The sequence below is a fragment of the Chaetura pelagica genome, unplaced genomic scaffold (genome assembly GCF_000747805.2).
Source record: "Chaetura pelagica isolate M959 unplaced genomic scaffold, ChaPel_1.0 scaffold90, whole genome shotgun sequence".
Classification (NCBI taxonomy): domain Eukaryota; kingdom Metazoa; phylum Chordata; class Aves; order Apodiformes; family Apodidae; genus Chaetura; species Chaetura pelagica.
The window spans coordinates 9,218,176-9,240,441 of record NW_009953496.1 but is presented as its reverse complement, the minus strand read 5'-3'; the positions used below and the strand labels follow the sequence as shown (position 1 = coordinate 9,240,441).

Below are 22,266 nucleotides of genomic sequence, written 5' to 3'. Positions count from 1 at the left end.
TTGCCTAAACTTCTAGTGTCTGTTCTTCTGCCCAGGGTGTTTTGTCACAGATTAATTTTTGGGCTTCATTAAGCAAGCATTTAATTACTGTGGGGAACAATAATGACTTTTTAAACAGAGTACTGTACTAAATTCACAAAGTGTACAATAAAATATTTGAGGAGCCCTATCAGATTGCTACAAAAAAATAAATGTACTTTGTAACCATGTGAATGTATGCAAACAAGCCAAAATTCAAAATCTGAAAGGCTAGGACTGGGGCACAAGTTGTGATTTCTTCTGCATTTGAGGGTTTTATTTTCTCCTGCATCTCTTGCTTTTTTGGCATTGACTAAAGAGGTTCCCTGATCAATACATGAGGTTACCCAAGCAACCCATTAAATTCTCATCTTTGCCTTTTTCATTCTCTGAGAAGCAACAGACTAAAGATTCATACGAGTTTGGGATGCCTGTCTCTGAACCTGGAGGGGAACATGTGAGGCAAGGATCATGTGCCCTTGTGTCTGTAGGAGCTGTTTCTCAGAGCTCTGGCAAAAGTGACAGTGCTGGAACTTGCACATACTCTTGTTCCTGTATGAGTGTTTATGGACCTTCATCACTGAACCAATGCTCAAAGTGTTTCTGGTCTACCTCCGCCAAAGAATTTCTCTTTCAAGAAACTTGCTAGGGTTTGGGATTCCCACATGCCCATGATACATTTTGCAATTTTTTGGCCTCTTAATTTGGGTGTAGGGGTGCATTTTCTCCTGGTCTTACACACTAGTGACTGGGTGCACATGCTCCACTGTTTTCACAGTGTCTACAATGGAAAAAAACAGTCCCTTCAGTATTCTTTGTCAGACAGCAAGACATGGATTTTCAATGTGAGAACTAATTGCTTCTACATTACAGGATTGCAGTTTGCAGATTTTATTTTATTTTGTATCATTTCACCTTTGAGCTCAGCAGTCCTCAGAGGTTTCTGCTAGAATGTATCAAAGTGACAATAGACCATGTTTTGAGATGGTGGGTTTTATTTGTAGCATTGTTTAAATCACTTTTACAAGCTTATTGACTTCCAGTGGAAAGTAATTTGTCTCAGCTTAATGTAGATAAACAGGTAATTAGAGCCTCAGCCTTGGGCCTGTTTGACTTTCTCAGAGCCTGGGCAACCCAGTGGTGATACAAGTGTCTTAGAGATCCCTGGATGGGGAAGAGAATAAATCTCCAAGACCAGCATGGCCTGAGCATTCCCTTCAGGGTGTGCAAAGTTTTTTCATAGCCTTCTGAACACGAAATGTGTAAGGAAAATGAGAAATATCCTGAAGTATAGGAGTTTGATAAAAAATTGTGCTATTATTTGACCCAATCCATTGCCTAAAATGTGTTCCCCCTTAAGTATAGTAATTTATCAATTTAGATTTGGATCTGGAAAAGCACTGATCTGAAGTAACAACTTTTTTAATGATACCTGCCAACCAACCTTCCCACAAAGACACCTTATCTGCCACAGCAGAGGGAGAAGAAGTGAGTGGCAGGCAGTTCATCACCAGGATCTCCCATGATACAGCTCTACAACTAGGAATACTCAGAGAAACCCTTGCCAAAAAGCATTGGCTGCCACACTGCCTGGGACAGCTTGCTTCTAAAACAGACCAGTAGTACAGACCTCTGGTGAGTTTTAACATTAACAAATGGCCACCCACCAAATCAGCCTCACAACTGGAAAACTAAATCACAGCCTAACTTTGCAAAAACTTTTCCTTAGAGTAATTCTCAAGCATTATGCTTATACACACACGATGATGATGTTGCTATTCTTAGTGAAGTACAGGTTGCAGCATTTCCCACACACTGCAAACTGTCTTCACTTCGGGGACAACCCTCCATGAAAGCAGATATTGTTAGTATAAATAACCAAAGAGAAAAAAGTTTAAGATGGTTGACTTAACAGTTCTGCATCATTGGTGCTGTTACATGACTCTGGGCTGGGTCACTGAGACAGAGTTGGAGAAGCTGCTTTGCCATTCCCATGGGTTCTAAAATATCAGACCTGTCAGAAATGTCTCACCGTGAAGAAACTGGCCAACAGGGCAGTTTCTATTAGGGGAAAAATACTGGCTTTTATGGTTTTCTTTGCAGATCACTGTACCACACCTGGCTGGAGGCAGCAAACCAAGTAATGCTGCACAAGCTGCCAGCTGGTTCTGAAAGTTAGTCTCCATGTGAGTTGACCTTACTTGTCTGCAAGTACTGCAACCATGACAAAACCAGCCTTTTTTGCTTTTTGAATATTTATGCACATAACTGCATGTTTAAAAACATTTTAACCTTTGTGTGGCAATTGCTGAGGTATGTTTTTATTACTTTTTTTAAAAAAAACCAAACAACTCACTGGCAATTCAAAGCTACACAACTGCTCAGTTTATGTATGTAAAAACACTTCCCATTGGCAGTCACTCATGCAAACAGCAGGCATAAACCCATTACTTGGTTTCATCCATAGATCAGACTTAGTCAGTCTGTGAGAAGGACAGGACCCTTTCTAACAGCAAGGCTCCCTGAAGCTCCCTGATTTTAGAGGTCTCATTCAGAGTGCTGAAAAATTTATCCCAGTGCACCAAACCAAGTCCCTTAATAATTCTTCTTGCATCTAGGGGAACCATTTTCTAAGGAGGTTGCTTCAAAGAGTGTGTTGGGAAACCTGGCCATGTTGGTGTTGTGATAGCACTTCACTGCATGCCCTTATATACTCTCCTTCCTTTTTTCTCCCCTGAAAAATTCACTTGTGGCAAAAAAAAATAAATAAAAAAAAAATAAAAAAAAGAAAAAGATTGTAAAAAGTTCTGTGCCTAGGGCAATATAAGCACTTTACTTGGCTCTTTGTCTCGAAGACTAGAAGCCAGGGCATGTCCAGGCATGGTTCAGACCAGTTGCCTTTCAGGAAGCTAGCATTGCATGTCTGATGCTCTCCTCACATTGCTATGTGCAATCTCCCTCAGAATGGCATTGCTGCAATGTGCTTAATATAATCAGCTGAACTCACAAGGCCTGTTGTGTCCCTGTTGGGATGTGATTAGGGTCTGACTGTTCTCTTCCCACTGGTGGGCTGCATGTCAGGAACGTGTATGACTTGGGCTGGCAGCCTGGAGGAGCCCACAGTAATGAGAGGCTGAAGGTCAAACACAGACTCATACAATATTGCCTCAGTAGAACAGTGGAATGGGAAAGCTTGCCCAAAAGGCAGAAGAGCAGGAGGTGTGGGGATGGTGAGTGAAGGATGGACTGGCTTAAATCCCAGCAGCTTGTGGTTCTGCTGCAGCCACAGTGCAAATGAGCAGGAAAAAGTGGGGCAGCAGCTGAAGCAGGTGCGGGTGTGAAATCTGAGCTCGCCCAGTCAGGCTGCCATGACGCCACAGAGCAAATTTAGGAGTGCAGGGGGCTGCTCCTCAGGTGGGTGGGCTGGATGGGAGCACGAGCAGGAGCTTACACCCAAGCTCTGTGGACATGCAGTTACAGCATGAGCTGCAAGAGGCCCAGCCATGGCAGCACTGCTGGAGCTGCTGAAGCACTGTCAGGCAGGTTTGTGACCGTGCAGCTCTGCAACACGACATCACTGTGGCCAGCAACAGGCCACCAGCTTGGTCCTGAGTAAGCAAGACCCCAGGCTCTGCCCAAACTTTTCCTGACCTGCCTGCAGCTTTGTTTTGCTTGGCTTAGCTGTGGCAGCGATTTCTGTCATTGATTAGGTGCATGTACCTAATGTGTTTTATTTTAGTTTATCTTTGTGTAGTAGACCAAGAGTTTTATACATTCAACAGTAGCAACAAGCTCCGGGTAGGATGAGATATTTACAACTCTGACACCATGATGCCCTGTAGAGCAATCCAGGGTGGTATGGTGGTGGAGGTGCTGAGAGGTGGAGACACAAGTTGTGCTGTAGAGCCGTGCAGGGTGGGGAGGGTGTAAGAGATGAGGCACAGACTGACACTGGGGACCCCTCAGCCATAAACAGCTCCATAATGGTCAGTTAAAAGAACCTGCAGACCTGGAGATGGACCAAGCTGCTTTTAGGAGTAACTGAGAATAAACAGTATCTGAATTATGTAAATGGAACCATATATAGTAAATTTAGATGTTACCTGAAGCTACAGACCAATTAAGAAAGACAAAAGTGTAAATATGTGTTAACAAACATACATATATGACCCTAAGTAGAAGGAAGAATGCTTTTTCCAAATATAAGTACCCTACCTGCATTATTATTCTTTATTTTTCTGTAATAATTAGATCTAGACTACTGATGATTCCTGAATTAAACTGAAGATTTGCATTATACAAACAATAAATTCTTGCCTTTACTAATACATGTAAGGGATGATTATTTATTTATTTATTTTCCCACCAGCAAGATTTTAAACATAACAAAATTGGACACATATTTTCTTTATTTGTATAGCTCTTGCAGTGTCCCAGGAAGAGAGGCACTATTCTGAGTGGACTGTCAGTGGAGCAGCCCTCGTACATTCCCAAGGCGTGGCTGAGAGGACAACTAGCAAATGCATGGCAGAGAATAACCAAGTACCTACTCATCCAGGATGTTTTCACTATGTGACTACACTCCTGTTTCCCATGGATTTTAAGCTGGGGATTTCTTAATTTAACATATGATCTAATTATGTACTTTTGACACTACCATAAAACCATAGTCCATAGTATTTTTTTTTTCTCTTCTTTCCAGTGTTCTGAAATAAACATCTTGATTGAAAACAAGATTACTCAGGAGTTCTGATTTAAATGCTAATTTTTATTTGAAGATAAACAATAGTAATTACTAATTGCATGTGTGCATTTCTTACCCAGCAAGTGCATAGCACTTTACAAACACTGAAGCAGTCAGTCTTGTAGTGCCAAGGAGATGTAAGTAAGCATAAATCTGGGCACTCAGCATGAAACAAATCTGGTAATACATGTGTGTAATGAAATCATGTAGTGATTTATGCTGATTTACTAAGCCTGTTGACTCCTTGTGTAAGCAAAACCCAGTTAAAGGAACTGGGGAGTGGCTGTGTAGGACAGGGGGCAACAACTGTACAGCCTGGAAGGCTTTGCTAGGGCGGGACACTGTAAACACAAGTCAGAAAGCTTGAACTGATTTTCCTCATTTTATTTCTTTTCTATGGTTGTCAAATTCCAGAATGGGATGAGTTACATTGAATGTGTCATTGAGCAGGTTGGGCTTAATATCTGTTCATATTAGAAGTGCATCTGCTTTTAGATGGGAAATTTGAAAAAGCAAGCATTAAGAGGAACAATGGAGCAGAAAGTATTGCCTTAGCAAGGCCAGTCTCTGGCTTTATGTGATGAACACCTGATGTATTTCCTTGTATAGATTAATCAAATGGATTTATAAGCATTGTTTGTCCTTGTAACTCCTAGTTTGTTCTAATGTCAGTAAAAATCAACTTGGGTAAATTGATATTTACTGTGTGCTTTATTTTGAAGAGGACACATCCTTTCATGTGCTTCTTTAACTCAAAATTTACTTTCAAGTCCCATTCCTTAGGAGCTGTGCTTACAGAGCACCAGGCATTGCTGCTGTTTGCAGTATTTTAAATTATCTGTGTTGTAATCTTCACTCATTGCCAGTGCCATAAAATAATCAGTAAAACTAATTTTCTCAAAATGCAACAATTTCATTACAGTGAATTGCATTTGCTATCACTTTGCTATGTGCATTTAAGATGTTTTCCTTAATTATTCCCTTCATACCTTTCTGCATTATTTTGACTTAGCCACTCAGCATGGTGGATTGGATTGACAACCCAGAATTTAGTGCTCATTTGTCCTGCCCTGCATTATGGGATTATTTTCTTTTCCACTGGCAACGGTCATGGATTCTTAGCAGAAGGAATGTAGATCAAATTAAGAAAGCTGTAGGCTTCCTTTGCTGTCAATAAATAAATGATGTACATTTTGAGGCATTTCAGCCATTCAATCAATTTTAAGCCATTTCCAAACCCCTGTTGGACAACTATTCATATATATTAATATGAATATGCACTTGGATATGAAATAGCTTATTAGTTTTGTTTTCTAAGTACAGCTGAATATCAAGTATAAATTATGATAGAAAAACAAACCAAGAGTTTCCAGTTCTACCTGACATACATCACAACTTGTTACCAACCAGTTATCAACCCAATCCCACTAAGCAGGTAAGTCCTAAGCTAAGAAGTTCAATGCATACCTCATGTTTTTTAACTTCTTGCCCCATTAACACCTTCCAATAAAACTCTAATATTAGAATTATTTTATTCTAGTATTCATTAAGCAAGAGTGCATGTGGTGTGGTAGACAGTTTTTGCCATGCAGCTAGGTGGCTCCTTCTTAGGCTATTGATACGATTACGACAAATAGTTTTTAATAAAATGCACTGCAAGTCGGTTAACCTAGTAACAAATTCCTTTTAGCTGCAGTCACTAAACTTTGTTGTGGAAAAAGTCTCTAGAAAGAACTGGCCAGAATTCTCACAAATTTGTACTTGCAAATAAAGAACTGTAAGTGACTTGTGATTTTATAATTACTTTTTTTCCCCAGTGTAATTAAAGATTAACCACTTCAAGCAAAAGACATTTGCTATAGCAGTTAGTGCAGCTTGTTTATTTCAGCAGTGGAAAACACTCTGCCTTATGCAACATTTTGTCCCAGAATGACAAGACAATAGCCACCAGTTTGGCCTGTTTTCAGCCCACCACTACAGGGCACTTTAGTAGAAGTACTGGACAAAATCTTCAAAACTTGAAAGTTAACACTTCCAAGTTCTTATCTTTCCAGCACATTCTCTCCTAACTGACCAGGTGCTGAATCTCATTTTTTAACATATTGAGGATGAAGCTGTACAACTTTTTTTTTTGTTGAGCGTATTAGAAAACAAGGTTAAGTTTGTGGAGTAGGTCCAATGTGAATGGCTTTAATGAGCATATGAAGTTGACAGCTTGTAGCATTCATGTTGAGTCAAAAGTAGTTATGTAGATAAATTTGGTTTAAACACTGCTGGGATATCATTGTCTTTTGCTTTCAGATGCCTGCTGAAAAGCTCTACTGAGATAGACATTGAATGATGTTATTGCAGCTTCAGTTGATGAATACTCATAGCTTGGACCAATTTTAGCATAGACAGCAGGCTTCCCAGAAGCTGCTGGTGTGCTCCTTTTGTGTCTGGTTTCTGCATTTCCAGTGACATTTGCATTGTGCAGACTAAGTCCTGTGAGCCATTCCACTTCCAATGTCCATTCAGTGTTTTACAAAATATTGCTCATCCTTGCTTTGCAGTGCTGCCTTGGACCGTGATGTGTCAGCAGCCTTGTCACCATCACCTTTCACTGGGGAGAGCTGAACTCCAGTTTGGGAAGCACAGCTGGTCAGGTGAAAGCCTCAGCTGCAAAACCACATTTGATGTTGTATTTTCTTCTTGCACCATCGTGACAACTGAAGCTGAGGCTTCATTTTGACATTCTGAAGAAATTCTGACTTTCCAAAGAATCACATGTCTTTGGCCAGTTTTGTCACCGTTCTGACATTTGCCAGAAATGCTCCAATGTGAGACATTGTGCTGGTTGTTTGACCCAGAAAATGGAGCTTTTCATGGCTAGTAAATTAGCACTGCACCACCTTCCTCCACCTTAATAAAATACCCACAAGCATCTAGCAGGTATTTTTCTTGATCAGCATACTAAGTTCCCCTTTGTGTCAGGTAAAATGACAAATAAACCATGGATTGAACAAGAAAGTCTCCAGCCATGAGGCTACCAAGAGATCCTATGTTTGAATGTTACTTCTTTGTATTGTTCATTGTCCTGGTTTGAGCCAGGATGAAGCCAATTTTTCTTTTTACTGATTTTTTTTTTCCTTCAGTAAGCTTTCTTGTAACTAGCAACAGCATGTTCTGCTAGGCCGATAAGACACTGGAATGTTTTTCTAACTACTGAGGCTTCAAGGCTGCACCTGCACTCTGCCAGCTCAGACACCATGGGGAGATCTGTGACCCCCCCTGTAGGAGGCTGAGTTAGACAGACAGGAAAATTGGCCACAGATATTCCATTCCATATATCTATGTAAGCTCAGAGGAAGGTCAGAGATCACAGAAGACAACTTCCTTCCTTCTTCTTCTTCCCTTCTCTTCCATCCATGGCCGGAGTCCGGGGAGGACTCTGTTCATCCATCACCGTCGACCCTTAGGCTCGAGATCTCCTGACCCCCATAACTCTCTGCTCTTTCTCCAGCAGCAGCTCCGGGATTCCTCGGGACTCTTCCCAGATCAGGGAAGTGCTGTGGGAGTTGCTGGGGGTGGGGGGAGGCGAGAGGCTTTTGTCCATACCTGAATATATCTGTATATAATTGTATATATTTTCTTGTATCATTCATTAGTGTTTTAATTAAAGCTGTGTAGTTTAGTTTTCAATCCAGCCAAGTCTCTCTCTTTTTCTCTCTCTCCTTCCCTACCTGGGGGGAGGGGGGGGAGGGGATCGAGAGCATTGTTGTCGGACCTGAGTCAAACGGTGACACTCGTGAACTTGGTTGTCATGAAAATTAGGTTATTCAGTAGAACTAGAGTGAATCTCCGTTATGATTCCAGACCATATTTAAATAAAGAAAATGAAAAAAATTCAATGAAAAATAGTTGTTGTACAATTTTATGCCCTAGCATGGCACACAGGTGCTAGAAAACTACTACTGTTTTCATACAAAGATAAGTACATATTGTTTTTAAAAGTTGATTGACTTGTGGCTTTTAAAGTCATTTACCTTTGTTAATGTGATTATGGATTTAAAGCTCTCATTTTGCCCCCTGGACTAGGAAAAATATTTGTGCCTGCAGCTTCTACAGGACAGAGAAGAATATACCTAGAGCATCTTTATCTTGTTGATTATCAGCCCTTAACACTAGCCAGCCTGTGCTAGTCAGTGAGGGAATGAAACAAATGAGGCAGTAAAGAGACAACCAGGAAGTTTGGAAATAAAAGCCATTTTCCCAGAAATAAGTAGAGAAATGCAGTGACAGGCCCTGTGGAAAGGCACGCTGACAGTGCTCACACCCATTGCTTTTGGCTACTTCTGTCAGTGTTTAAGTTCAGTCGTGGTAAATAATGGCCAGGGTGGTACAGCAGAGGCTTGCAGCACAGTTTGCCTGTCACTGAACTGGGAAAACCAGGACAGTGAGCTCATGATAGGCTGTGCTGGAAGACAGAGCCAATATTGAGGTGGGAATGATGTGGTAGCAAGTTGGGTGGAAACATGGGGCCATTTGCCCCAGTGAGCAAGCCTGCTCCTTGGGCTGTTTGGGATGTTAGTGGAATATTCTCTTATTCTGGGAGATTTTGTTTCCATTGTTCGTGACAGTTGTTGGCCCATGAGAAAAGAGTTTAGCCATAATCTAAGGGACTGTTGGATGTCTTTGGGATGAAGGTCTGTCTGTTGGAAAGCTGAAAGAGAAACGATGTCTAGTACAGCAAGGCTAGAGATTGGCCTTGGCCTTTGCATCATTATGTGCTCCAGAGAGAAACACCTGCTATTGTACCTCACTGGGGAGAGGAAAGGACCACTTCTGAGAGGGGGATAAAAGCCAGGTACCTTCTGAACAACTCAAAATGGTGAGGTGAAGTGCCTGAAGCAGTAAAGGCAACAAATCCTCCCAATTGCTACCTAAAGAAAACCATGGTTAAGGACTATGCTATAAGAAATGCTTCTATCTGATTTAATTAGGGATAACTGTGTGGACTTCATATTCTTATATACATAGGCTAAACTGCATTTGATTAATATTTTCCAGAAAATTCATAGCAAAAAAAAATTAAATAAGACAATTAATCTTTCATAGAAATAAAGTTATCAAAGATTGTGATACAGATCAATAATCATAAGGAATGGTCAAAATAAGATTCTCCTGGTCTACTGATTCTGTAATTAGGCAGAAATAAATCGTAGTTCCATTAACAATGGGTTTTTTATGCTTTGTGAGAGTAGAAGATGGAAGAACACTTCAGTCATCTGAACGACCAGTTTTATTTGTTGCTTTGAAAGTCTTGTTTCCTCCCCAGTTAAGGCTGCTCAGACTCCTAAGTACCACCTCTCTGCTTCAGGTACTGCAGCTGAGATGAATTTTGCTTTCACAAACCTCTTTAGCTTTTAGAAATTTGTCACATTCTCTGAGAGAAGTACAATTCCTTCCCTTATGGTCGTAAGTGCTACAGAAAATCAGACTGAGGTTTCAGAAGATAAATAGCCAGGAATACATGAATTGTTCTAGATCTCAGTGGTCCAATTAAACCATTTGCTTTATGAAGACCCAACTCATGAAAAACTGAGTATACTAATAAAACTGTGAGTCATCGTGCCTTTTTTTATTGATTCCTGTTATCTTTCTGTATCTGAGGCAACAATAAACATGATTTATATGCACTGTGCTTAATTTCCTGTGGTGTTCTAATCTTGCATTGGTGTGGGAAAAAAGTCAATGAAGATGGATGGTGAGCAGAATACAAACTGGGAGGCAGGAAGCAAATGTAGCTAGAAATAGGGGGGAGGGTTATACTGCAGAGATAAGTAACACTTTTACTTCTCTAAAGCTGATGCCATTGAGAGTATAATAAAATAAATTATGTGACTGCTAAGGCAGGAAGATGGTCCTGTCTGTACCCACAAAAAATGCCCATTTAAATCCCCTTGTATAGATAAATCTTAATATGTTGCTTAATAATTATGAGCATTGCCTACCTCTACAGCAGTGGTGAGCCCAAACAAGATTCTGTGAGGATGTCTTCTGTAAAGTCCAGATAACCTAAGCTATATGGGTCCTATCTACGACAGGAGTTCTCATTGAACCACATGGACAAGGTGACACGCATGGCATCACAGGAACTTCCAGTGTATCCATGTGCATTTCCTGTGTCATGTGAGAGTTTGATGGATAGCTGCCTGGAAACAGGCCATTGGCTCCCTGGTGGTGTCATTCACAAAATATAAATTCAATCTCCTAAAGTGTAGGCAGACTAGAGGTTACCAACAGCTATTTTCTGCTTCCTTCTCTTTGAATATATTGTTGGGGCTTTTTTGTTTTGAAACAACATTGAAATAGGCTGTGAAAGCTCCCCCTTTCATTTATTGGCTCTGAAAATATCCTCTGTAAGACTATGTTCCAGTTACCTTTGAAATGGTGCTATTTAACTCCATGCTATTCATCTTTGCACAAGGCCTGTGGCCTTGCTGTGGCCCTTGTGCCTCCGTGTGGATTTCTGTATGGAACTACATGATGGAAAGAGGCACCGCTGGCTGCCTGAGAGAATTTTAATGAAGACAAGATGCCAGAGTACTTGATTAAAATGGGAATCAGTGCTGAGGACAACCACCAGGAAAGCACTTAAGAGTGAAGTGCAAATATATATTGACTTCTATTCCTCATAAGATTACTGATAATGGCTCAAGAAGCCAAGAGCATTGATCTGAAAATATGTCAGTCACAGAAAACTTAAAGGCAAAATAACTAGACTTCTAGTAATGTCGTATACCTCTGTAGAGGAAGTCTCAGACAGAAAGAAAAATACCTTTCCAAGGAGCAGCTATTTCTAAGGCCACTATAGCAACTGGAGAGGGACATCCCGGGAAGCCCAGCTTTGTACCCAGTTGTTGTTTTTGGAATCAGACAAAGGTCACATTCTGAGGCAACAATAGTTTAAACCTTTGTGGGCAGCTCCTTTATGGTTCATTTTGTGGTCTCACCAGTAAATTATATGACTTTTTCTTCCAGAGAAAGGCAGCCCTACAGTCAGAGAAAAGCCTTTTGGGTTCTGTTCCTCAGCTCCACTATCCCTCCCTTCCCCAGTGAACATAGAGATCCTTAACCTACTTTTACGTTATTATGAGGCTTAGAGCCTGTGCCTGCTCCCTTTGAGGACAACTGGAATCCTGCCATTGACTTCAAAAAGAGCATGGGCAGGCTTCTCGTTAGTTAACATTTGTAAAGTGCTTGGAGGTGCTTAGGCAACAGATGTTACATAAATGCAATTAATATTGTAACTTCGTTATCACTACTGCAACGCTGAACTGCAACTTGGTCAGCAGGCATCTTAGCTCACACTCAAGTGCTGGGGTTGCAGGAGTGGGTTTTAGTTAAATGCAGATAAATAATAATTCAAAATTGAATGCAACTATTCATGCACGTAAGTAAAGCTTCCACCCTAGCCTCCTAAAGAAGGAGAACTCTTGAGTTTTATTTTTGTGTTTCTGTTTGTATGAAAACTCTTTTAGAACTATATCTTAACACAAGCCCTTTATTTCTGGAACAATTATAAAACATAGCTGTTTGGATGCCCTATGCTTGAATCATCACAGATGTCCAGGGCATAGCAATATAATAATAGATACAGAAGGCAAATGGTATTTAATACTGATTATTTAACTGTTCTTGTTAGCTTTTTCCAGTTAATTGTCAAAATTTAGCTTTATCTTCCAGTGATACAGAAAAGTCCATTAACAATGATGAGCTGTGTAGGTGATGTTCACACTTCTGTATAGTCTTTTTACTTGCACATTCCATGAAAACAAAGTTCTTGCTTTATCATCTTAAGGAATTTACATGGAAGTTTGAAATGCTATGGGCATTTCTCAACGATTTCAAACAATTTCAATTTGACTTTGGGCAGTATTGCTGGACTCAATCAGCTAGAGGCCACTACAGCCAGAAATTTGAAAAAGAAATCAGACTCTTGGAAAGACAGGCAGGTGAATGTGAATCCTTGAAATGACCCATCGATACACGATGGCAGCCAGTGCAGATGGCAAAAGGTGGGTGCAATCCTCTCACCTGAGAAGGATGGCTGGCAGAAGGAAGCAGACTTTGTAGGAGTCACTGCTTGTTGCACCAGCAATGGCAACGAGACAGAAAGCAAGATCCAATGGCTGGAACTGAGTAAAAAGCACAAATCCCTGGCCTGTGTAGACAAGTCACCTATGAGACATACACTTTATGTCATATGAGCAAAGCCATCATCCATTATGAAAGCTATGATATGCCTTAACTGATTGATTTAATTATATTCTGTGAGCCATCCATTGTTTCAAAAAATTCAATCCACAAGATAAAATCTGGCATCAAAAGGCTTTTGATAGGGTTTCTAATAAGATGTATAATTCTCCTTTTGTATCACAACCCTGCAATTCTCCATCTACATTTTGCATTTCTGCTGCTCAGAGCCTAAAATAAATATTTCATAGTAGTTCCTTTGTGTATTGTAAGCTCTTTGTTATACTTCGCTGCAAGGATTAATCAGTTTGGTTATACTTAATATAAAGTTAATTTATTAATGTGGCCATTAATCTACCTTTTCAGATACTAGTTTACTTAGTTGAAATCATTATGAATGGAGCACCCTGAGGTTTCCCTGCGCATGCAGGGGAGTTGGAATTTGTTGATCTTTAAGGTCCCTTCTAACTCTAACCATTCTATGATTCTATGATTTTAATTTGCAGATCATCCATGGGTAATATACTTAAAGAACAAAGCAGTTTTGTAAAAATGAAAATCAGTTCAACGACAAAATAAAAATACAGAGAATGCAAAGGAAACCTACTGCCTATTTCTAGGGGGAAAACATAATGCATATCAAATCTTCAGTGCTTTCCTGCATTTTTTCAGTGTCAAGCACAGGGAGAAAGCAATTCCTGATACAGACTGGCATTTTACTAATCTTTAACTGATGGAGAACCTGAGGTATGTGCACAGTTATGGTAAATATTTGCAAGCAGTACAACTGATCCAAGCTTTTCGTTACTTAGACACATAATGTGTACAAGACACATGAGCGTGAGATGAAAAAGCATTTACCTCATTATTCCAGTCAGGGACTAGTAAACATAATGCCAGTTCATGCACCTGCTGTTACATTTGGTGTGTGAACTCTAAATCACATCATTTTTACAGAAGAGGATGTTCAACTGTTATTCACTATAACTGTTGCTTTGCAGACACTTTCAAGGTCAGCATTTTCAAGGTTGCTATTCCATTCTGTACAAATATGACCTTTCATTCTTTTAAATTGTTAATATTAAAATGCAGGGAGATTCTCAGTCCATCAAGTGACACAGTTCGATGACTGGTGAGGAGCAGATGCGGATAGAGAAATGGAATTTGTTTGCAATTTGCTAGTCTTAATCACAGAAGTAGCAGGTTAATCCTGATCTCTGGGTTAACTGAGCCTGAGGAAAGTTGGGACACTTAAAACACTTTGTTGCATTACATGAACATCATCTTCTCTTTCTACAGCTTGGGAGCAACTACATAGTCTTCAAGGTGACCAATTAAAAATTTAATTTAACTTAGCTGCTTAAATAATTTAAATTCCATAGCAGATTTCAATCTTCAAACTGAGTAACAAGGATGAGTATTTTCTCTACCTCTTTTTAAACTCAGCCACCTCAGTATTTTATGCCTGTAAAAGCTTTACACTGAAGTTGGAAGAGAAATGTTGTATATAGAATCATAGAATCACAGATTGGTTTGGGTTGGAAGGAACCTTAAAGATCATCTAGTTCAAACCTCTCTGCCATGGGCAGAGACACCTCCCACTAGACCAGATTCCTCAAAGCCCCATCCAACCTGGCCTTGAACACTTCCAGGGCAACCTGTTCCAGTATGTTCCTTGTTAAAAATCTGTCAGTGCCTTATACAGAATGCATTGAACCCAAAGATCCTTCATATCAGGCTTCCATTTTTTAGGGAGAAGACAAGGAAAGCAGTTGCCACAGTTCTGGATGCCTAGAGAGAGCTGACTCCACTCTTCCTATGCACCTCTAGCATCTGTTATTTATAGATGTTACGGTTTTTGTTCACAAGGCTGGAAAGAACTATTTTGTCATTGTACTGTGATTTCCTGCTTAAAGTGCCACAGGGCTGCCTAGCATTAGCTGTTGTCTAAACTAGAGCTACAGTTGTGTAAACCATCTTGATGTTAAAATCAACAGAAATGAGCAAGGAACTGCAAGTTTTAAATGCTCTCAGTGTTATAAAATTGTTCTTTGTTTATAGTCAGAATTCATCTAGCATTGATGTAATTTGAATGCAGTGTAGAGGGGCATTTCTCCACTGTGATTAGCATATCCATTTATTAAAGCAGTCCCAGTCCTGCCTGGAAATTACCGGTCACAGTCATCCCTTGTGCATCTCCACTGAAACACAATTTGCCTCAGAGACTCTGCCAAATGTGATCTACGCTGTAAAATACTTCTACCATCTCATTTGTATCATCCACCTAATCAATTTTTTCTTTAGCTTTTGAAATAAGACATATTGCCAATTAAGTAGGTTCATGCTCGTTAACTGTGACAAGGAAAGTAGAATATAGCCCAGCACAGAGACATAAACAGCAGCTTCTTACACAATTGTGAAAACTGTAGATCTGCTTTATGCTCTCTCAGAACATACAGAAATTATTTTGCTATATTTGGTATCGTCTTAATTCAAAGAGTCTCTAATCTAATCAAATAAATATTGTAGCAGTGAAAATCTTTAAATCAAGTACAAGTTTTGTGGTAAAACAAGAAACAGAAGAAGCCGTCCAGAACATTATGACATAGGTCATCTCATTAACTTGGTAGAGCTAATTTATTAATGAGAATATCTATGCAAAGACTGTTTTTCGTCTTAATTTTAATAAGAAGTTCAAATATATGTAAAGTCCACCCAAATGCTGAATATTCTCCATTCCTGAAGCGCATCTTACTAACAACAGCTCCAGCTTGTTAAGAGAATCCCCTGTTCTATGACTATAGCGGGCAGAGAATCTGATGTGGCCACCCTGGAAGACAGTAAATCTTTGGGTTTTTTCCCCAAGTTGGACACCTCTCCCACATATGAACTGAGTTCTTCGTTTCAATGCTCAGTTTTTGTTTCCTTCAGCTCTTAAAAGCACTTCACCTATATCATTCTTGTTCTATTATGAATGATCTGACTAATGATGTGACCACCATGACTTTTTATATGAACCTTTTCTGTTCTTTCTTTGCTCATTTCACACTTAGCTACAATCCCAAATGTAGCCACACAGCCATAAGCATGCCTGGAACAAAGCTTAGCAAATTTGGAATTTGTGGAGATATCCATTTAAATTTCAAATTGTGCCTTGTTTGGCAATCACATGGGTGCACATTTGTAATTCACCAACAACATTCTGTTATTCTCCAAGTTATGCAATTTACTGCTGAAGAGTTTACTATTTTTTAGTTTATTTTTAACTGCTAAAGGGCATAGATATGTGGACACTGATGCTGTAAAAAGGACCCAACACTTTCAATTACATGGTCAGGTTACTATTTTTGCCTTCTAGCAGAAAGGTAGGATCCAGACTTCAAAATAAGACACTAATATTCTGCTGCTAATGTTTGGCTGGCTGTGGATAATAGATTTAAACTGTTACAGTCCTAATGAGTTCACCACAGTAACTTAATTAAGCAATTGAACATGACAGTGCATTGTAGGAGGATTATTGCATGCCTTTAACAAAACAAAATAAAAACCAAGAGAATTCTGCTACCAAGAACCCTTTGAAAACACATCTCCTCTCCATCTTGTTAAAACAAAATAAAGTAATGGGATTTAAGAAAGCAGAAAATAGATCAGGCTTGCATTAACCAGTCTGAAGATATTTATCACCACTCAGAAAAATCTGCTCAGAATAATGTATTTGTTTCTCATAACAAGTTGCAGGGAGATTTTTACCGTGGAACTACAACATTATGCAAGCAGTGGTTTAATGTTAGGACCCTTCTCCATGTGTTCTGACAAAGAGAATTAATCATTGAGGAACTGACCTCAAGGTGTCCTTCTGAGGAGGGAGCAGAAATGGACTTCTTCCATTCAGGGAATTTTGACTCCTTCTCTGGAGATAACTGCAAAGTCAGCGCAAAGGAATAGAATTGCCATCTAGAAGTTAGTGGGATGGAGCCCAGATTGCTTGAGCCAAGCCTTATATTATTGCCAGAACTTTGAATTGCAGCAGGTAAGTTTTTACTGACTGAAGACCTGGTGCCTGGTTTGGGCCTGACACACCATGTGGCTGCTCACTCACCACCCCCGTCACACACAGACACTGTGGGATGGGGAGGACACAGGCCAACTAGAAACTCCGTGGGTCGAGATAAAGGACAAGGAGGGGTCAGTCATCATTTACCATCCTGGGCAAAAGGATTCAACTTGGCAAAAACCAATAATTTAATTTACCACTAGTCAAACACACACAGGACACAGACACACACAGAGCAGGGCTTGCATATGTCACCCCACCCCTCCCTTCTTCCCAGGCCCAAATCACTTTGTTCCCAGTTTCTCTCCCTCCTTCCCCCCAGTGGCGCAGGGGGACAGGGGATGGGGTTTAGAGTCAGTTCACAGGCTGGGGGTTCCTGCTGCTCCTTCCTCCTCAGGAAGGATTCCTTACAGTCCTTACCTGCTTTCCCATGGGGTCCCTCCCATGGGAGAGAGTCCTCCACGAACCTCTCCTTGATGAGTCCTTCCCACGAGGTCGAGTCCTTCAGGAGCAAGCTGCTCCAGCATGAGCTTCCCATCTAGTCACAGGCTGCTTCCAGAACAGCCATCTCCTCTGGCACGGGGTCCTCCACAGCTGCAGGCCCAAGTCCACAGGCTGCAGGTCCACATTTGCCCCTCCAGGGCATGTTTCTCCACCATGGCGTGCAGGAGGACAGCCTGTCATCTCACCATGGGCTGCAGGGGAAGTCCAGCCCGGGGCACCTCCTTCCCCTTCTTCCTCACCAACCTCGGGATCTCAGCTCCAGCTCTGCTGTTGCCTCCCCAGCTCAGCTCTTCTATCTTGCTATCTTGGAACAGGTATTATATCAATTCTTTCATGTGTTAATGGCAGATGCACATCTATTGTCTCTCTAATGGCTTGGCCTTGGCCAGGTTTGGATCTGGGCCAGGTTTTCAGCTTCTTGTAGGAACCACTCCTGGGGCCTCCCCCACTACCAAAAGCCCACCAAACCAAATGAGCACACCTGGATCTAGGTCCAGTTATAAAATACAGAACCATGCAAATCACTTATTGCACTATACTTACAAAAGAACCTAAATTATTCCATGTTAATAAAAAAAAAAAAATAATTCTGCTTAAGTCAAATGCATAATCACAACCACTCTACTAACAGGGGCCACCTGCATAACTGTGCTGTCAGTGCCTTTCAAGCTAAGATCTTGCTTTCAGGCTTTCCCACCTAAATGTAACATATCAGAAAAGAAAGTGAAAAGGTTAGACCGGTCAGAGCCAAACCAGGAGAATATGAAGCTACTCTCCTCTTTGGAGGCTTTGAGATTAGTATGCTGTGGAATGCATGGAGAAGTAATAAAGACTTTGATTAAATCTGTTTCAATCAAGAGCAATAAAACAAATATTAATATGGAGGGTACTGTTTCAGCCTGTGTTTGCAAAAGGGTTTGGCTCTTTAAGCTCTACTGGAAGGTCTCATTGGGTTAAATTCAGTCTGAAGTGTGTGAAGGGCACTGATTTCTCTCTATTTGATGCCTGATCAATGTCAAGTGTAGGCAGTAGTTAGGTACCAACATTTTTAGTCTAACAGTCTTTATTGTATCAATATTGCATAGTATTTTGAAGGCTATTCAAAAGTCAAACTGTGAACTTCAACTTCAGCTTTATCCCCACCTAGTCCTTGGACTTATCACTGGTATACATTAAAAAAAAAATCTTCCTCCTATCTTATCTTCAATGTCAGTGATAAACTAGATCTTCACATCAGCATGTGTTGTCCATTGATAAAAGCAGAGCAAAAGATGAAGTTGTTCAACCTATCCTGGAGTTAGCAAGTGGTCAAAATGAAGCAGATGTCATTTCTATTTACTTAACTGACACCTGGACAACACAGATATACAAGGCCATAACGGTGAAGGAGAAAGAGAGCTGAGAAGGTGCCTGATGCATTCCTCTCAGTCCTTGCCTACACGCCATGGAGGTATTTCTGCCACTTGGGCACCAGAGCGAGGGCTGATATTCCCTTTATTTCCTTTTCCTGTTATCTGTCTGCTATGCTCTCTTCCTTGAGCTGAAGATAATCACATTAGGAACATACTGTGCTTTCTATGTTTAGATCTCTAATTAGTTTACTCAGTAGGGTAAGTATAATTATCCTCATTTTGAACCATCACAAGAAGATGAAACGATTTGCTCAACATCTCACCCCAAATAATTTCTATGTATGCTTTTATATCTATGAAATTCCTACCAATATATTGCTTTTGGTAATATCTGGTTGCAGTTAGTTCCACTTGCTAATTAACTGCGCCCCACAGCTCATTTTCAAGTGTTTATTTCCAAGTAAACTCCACACTAGACTTCTGCCCACACAGACTCCTGCCCACTCCTGCCAGACAACTGCCTGCAGAAGGTGAGAGGCAGAGCCACCCAGCTACAACAGCAAAGCAACCTGCCTTGCAGGGCATCCCACCCTCTGCAAGGTAAGCAATGAAAACTTTGAAATGTTCCTTGTTTACTCTGATAATCCAGGGGGAAAAAAAAATACAATAGATGGATGTTGACATTTAATTTCTCCCAGCTAGTTAGTTGTAACCACACCACTTCTTGGAGTAAATATAAATTGATGCACATAGAGGTTAAGTAATTTTAAAAAGCCAGTCTGTGGCTCATGAAACCCAACCCACTCTCTGTCCATTGACCACTCCTTGTTATAATGAAAGACTGAACATTTGGACTCATAAGCCACAGTGATTCAGAGAGTTCACATTTTTTGTCAGCTCTATTTTGTTATTATTTTTTTAAAGAAGAGAAAGTCTAAAAGAACCTTGAAAAATGTTTTTGGCAATTACCTCTGCAGTGGCGCGTGTGCTGTTCAGCGCAGCCATTATGTTGGAGCATATAAAAACCCAGCTTTCCTTTATCAAGACTGACTTTTAAGAAGCTTTTTCACCAGTTCATACAATTTTGCCTGTGTGCAAAATTTTTGTAGCCATTATTAACTCCCAGTGTGGGCTATAAACCCAAGCTTCCTTATTTGGTGCCAACTGGCATCTGTTGCCACTCTCTCCTTATCTGCTACCTCTGCCAGTTCCCAGTGTTAAATGAGGCCATGCCATGCTATCGTTGGGATTAAACCTAATGCACTGAGTTCTGTCTGTCCTGTTTATTTTTACCAACTTATTTAGATTTCCAGTCTGGGCATCTGAGCTCCAGAAATGCTGGTGGTTTAATGAGCAGTAAATCCACACAGATGCAAAGCCTATTTTCTCTCACATTTGTCTGGGTGTTCTTAGAGAGCATGGAGGAGATGCAGGATCCTACAGCACAGGAAGCTCTGCAAGGGATACTTCCATACCACTTCCATGTGTGTGTCCAGGGGCTAGAAGGACCAAAGAGCAAAAAGAAGGACTCTTGTCTCCCTGTGATGGATGTGGTTGGAGCAGATTCAGCTAATGCTGTGCAGCTATTGACCAGACAACTGTACTCCTACCATTTCCTGAACTAGCTGTGTCTTCATTAGATACTGGGACATAGAGTGGAGGTGCAGATAAATAGATTTATAACTTCCTCCTCTAAAGTATAATGATGATTAGATAAAAATGTGTGATTTTTGTGGTTCAGCCCCAGGTGGCAACTAAGCCCCACCCACCCAGTCGTTCACTGCCCTGAAGTGGAATGGGAGAGAGAATCGAAGAGTGTAAGTGAGCAAACTCATGGGTTGAGATAAAAACAGTTTAATAGGTAAAGCAAAAGCTGTGTGCGTGAGCAAATCAAAACAAGGCATACAATCACTACTTCTCATTGGCAGGCAGGTGTTCAACCATCTCCAGGAGAGCAGGGCTCCATCACATGTAACGGTGACTTGGGAAGACGAATGTCATTTCTCCAAATGTACCCCCCCTTCCTCCTTCTTCCCCCAGATTTATATGCTGAGCAGGACAACGTCAGGCCATTTCCTCTTGTCCTGTCATTATTCACTTGAGAGAAGAGGCCAACTCCCGCCTCCCTGCAACCTCCTTTCAGGTAGTTGTAGAGAGCAATGAGGTCTCCCTTCAGCCCCTTCTTCTTCAAACTATACAATCCCAGTTCCCTCAGCCTTTCCTCATAGGACTTATTCTCCAGACCTTTCACCAGCTTGGTAGCTCTTCTCTGGATGTGCTCCAGCCCCACTACATCCTTCTTGTAGTGGGGGGCCCAGAACTGCACACAGTACTCAAGGTGGAGCCTCACCAATGCTGAGTACAGGGGCACGATCACCTCTCTACTCCTGCTGGTCACACTATTCCTGATGCAGGCCAGGATGCTGTTGGCCTTCTTGGCCATCTGGGCACCCTGCTGGCTCATGTAGAGTAGTGTAGGAGGAAGTAAGGGAATTTACTGCAAAGAGAGAAAGCTGTTTAATGCCAATACAGAAGTATCCTTATTCTTTCATAAGTGTTTAGGTCCGGTCCATTTTTAGACACAATCAATCCCTTAGTAGGTATTTCAGATAGCAATACATTGCACTGATGGGAAATATTTTCCTTGACAATCAATACAGAGTTCTCCGTTCCCTCTCTTCATGTCTTATACTGCTGAAAATTTTCCAGTAACATGGGTGTTTACGTATTTTCTACTATTTAAAACAGAATAGAACAGAACAGAATATAAAATTTCCATCAGAAGGGACCTACAACCATCATCTAGTCCAACTGCCTGACCACTTCAGGGCTGACAAACAGTTAAAGTATGTTATTAAGGGCATTGTTCAAATGTATCTTACACACTGACAGGCTTGGGGCATCAACCACGTGTCCAGGAAACCTACTCTGGTGCTTGACCACCCTCCTGGTAAATAAATGTTTCCTAATTTCCAGTCTAAACCTCCACTGATGCAGCTTTGAAGCATTCCCACACATCCTATCGCTGGATACCAGGGAGAAGAGATCTTATTTGCTTGATAAATCTCTCAGTACCTTTCTTAAATTCCACATCATAACTTTTTGATTTATCAACTTAGTAGTTGGAAAGTAATTATATCAGGTTTACAGCTAGGGAGGTTAAGAAAAAACTTGTAATTAAGCTAACCTCTAAAGCAAAAAGCTGTGGAACATCCACATCCAGAGAATGCTATATATAGTAAAATTCTATACATACCCAGGAAGAAATCAGGTTCATGAAAGAAAAACACTTCAAGTGCTATGAAACAGGAAGATGTCCTCTCAGCAGGTCAGTTAACTGTAGATCACTGAAGGAT

The 22,266-nt window shown here is 40.8% G+C and overlaps 1 protein-coding gene across 1 annotated transcript in view; it reads left to right on the top strand.

The window, feature by feature from the left end:
• ASAP2 (ArfGAP with SH3 domain, ankyrin repeat and PH domain 2) overlaps positions 1–22,266 on the top strand; it is a 144,741-nt gene that overhangs the window by 234 nt on the left and 122,241 nt on the right. The window lies entirely within an intron of this gene.